Source organism: Macaca mulatta, chromosome 20 (assembly GCF_049350105.2).
Source record: "Macaca mulatta isolate MMU2019108-1 chromosome 20, T2T-MMU8v2.0, whole genome shotgun sequence".
Classification (NCBI taxonomy): Eukaryota; Metazoa; Chordata; class Mammalia; order Primates; family Cercopithecidae; genus Macaca; species Macaca mulatta.
Genome location: NC_133425.1, coordinates 81,843,410 through 81,845,744, shown reverse-complemented (window position 1 = coordinate 81,845,744; position 2,335 = coordinate 81,843,410).

The window sequence follows — 2,335 nt, the reverse complement described above, 5'->3', positions numbered from 1 at the left end:
CACTGTGGGGACCATTCTAGAGTGCAACTGTTGAAGCAATGCCCCCTTCTCTCCCAGGCCAGTGGAGGACCCTGGGTGCTGGTCGCTGCTGGTTTTTGGGGACCCATAGCACAAGGCCTTGGGAGTCGTGCTGTGCAGTCTATGATGTTCCTGGAAAGTCAGTATTGGTCTTGACAATGACCTAGGCTGACTCTGCCGGATGGGGAGGGTGTCCTAGACCTGGTGGACGGCAGAACAAGGCCCTGCCATCATCCACTGCCATGTCTTGGCAGGTTGTGGCACAGCTCCTCCAGCCTGCATTACCTCATCTGCAACTGGGTGGGTGGTAAAACTTGCCTGGCCTATGCCCTTCGGTTTTAGCTTGGTGAAGGTGCCCAGCTCCGAAGGGCTGTACACAAATCAAGGATCCACGTTGTATTGCAGAAATGAGGTCAAAGATGCTAAGCATCTTCTCCAAGATCATACAGCTAGTGAGTGGGGGTGAGTCCTCAGGAAATCCCAGCCCGGGTCTCCTCCTTCTTCTAAGTTAGTGTTTCACCAACTGGAGCCTGACTCGGGATATGCCAAGGGGCTTGTTAGAGCAGATGGCTGGGTCCCCCTCCCACACTTCCTTGGTGGGTAAGTCTGGAGTGGAACCCAGGAATTTGCTTTCCTAACAAGTTCCCAGGTGATGCTGGGTGATCCTGGGTCCTCTCATTGGAAATGTTCTTCTAAGGGTGATTAGGGAGGGGCAGTAAGAGAGAGAAAGCCCAGGGTGAGAGCAGGGAAGGCTGTTACCAGACTGAGTCCCCTCCTTTGCAGGGTACACTTCTAATGCCAGGGAGGGGCACCTGGTCAAGCAGTGTTTCCCCAGGGCTGGCCCTGCCCCCTGTGCAAGAAGCTGCTTTGAAAAGCTGATTCTAGGGCTTCCTCCCAGATCTGCTGCCACGGAAGTGGGACGGGGGCATGAACACTCATCTGTGGCCCCGCCCAGGTAATGGTAAGGCCCACGATGGCGGACCGGCCACGGTTCTCACCCAGGCTCCTCTCAGCAACACGAAGAGCAGGGCAGGGCCATTTTAAGATACCAGTTCCTGAGTTCCGCCCCAGGGCCATTTGAACCTGTGTTCCTGGGGCTACCTTAGGCATCTCTAGCATCTCTAGCTCTGGGTCATTCTAATGCATGGTCAGGATTGAGAAAGTTTAGGCTACCGCATTTTTTTCTTTTTTTCCCTGAGCAGCGATCCACTTAGAGAAAATGAACCACACTGGGTTGAGCTTCCCAAGGACAAGCTAAGGGAAGACCGCTGGTGATAGCTGGTGAACAGCAGCTGGGCGGACAGCCATGTGAAAGGCGAGCAGATTTAAAGAGTCATCGAAGAAAGCTGTATCTGGGGACATGGGGCGAGGCATCGTTATTCTACAGAGTTGGTTTTCCCTTCAAACCACTGAGGCCTGGAATGGGCCCAGATATAATAGAATTGACCATACTGCCCACTCACGATACAGACCACGCAGCCTCGTAAACTGCCTTAGGGACCTATAAACTGAAATAACAACTCCCCACCCCCGCCACCACCCCTTCCCTCCCGGCCATTTGTTTGGCTTGGCCGAAAGCGGAGTTCATGTCTGGCGCTGTTACTATTTCGCTGGGTTTTTAGGGTGACTCACCTCCGCGTTGCAAGTTTCCCCTCACTGCCTGCGAAAGAAACCTCTCTGACGTCTGCGTTGCCGCTGAGGTTCATCAGGGCGGTCGGAGCCCTTGGGCCTGATGGAGGCTGCTGTCTCTGGGCTCGGGCCGCTCGGAGGGCAGTCTCATCATCCTGGGGGCCTTGGCCTTCTGTGTGAGGCACACAGTGTCAGTTTCACGGGTGGGTTTTGGGTCAGAGGGTGGGATCCTCAAGTTCTAGAGGTTCTGCAGTCGCCCGGGGCACTGCTTCTGGCTGAACCTGAGCATGGCATTTGGCCAGGTCGTGAGTTTTGCTCAGCAGAGCACGAGGAGGAAGGAGAATGCTGTTAACCTCAACCATTGGGCAAAAGGAGGCGCCTCAAATGTGGGGCGAGATGACCTTGGCTGAAATCTGAGCTCACACACAGACCTGCTGAGTGTCGTTGGATAAAGTACTTAAAGGAAAAAACAAAAAAAACAAAAAACCATTTCACCGTGCCTCAGTTTCCCTATCTGTAAAATGGAAATTATAACCATAGTGCCACATAGGCTTGTTTTAAAATATAAAATGAAGTCAGCCACGGAGAGCAGTCCTGCAACAGTAAGTGCCCAGAAAGTATTCACTCTACCAGTACATCTTTGCGTGCCTCTATCCACCCCTAAACCCATGTTTTATTTTTATTTTTT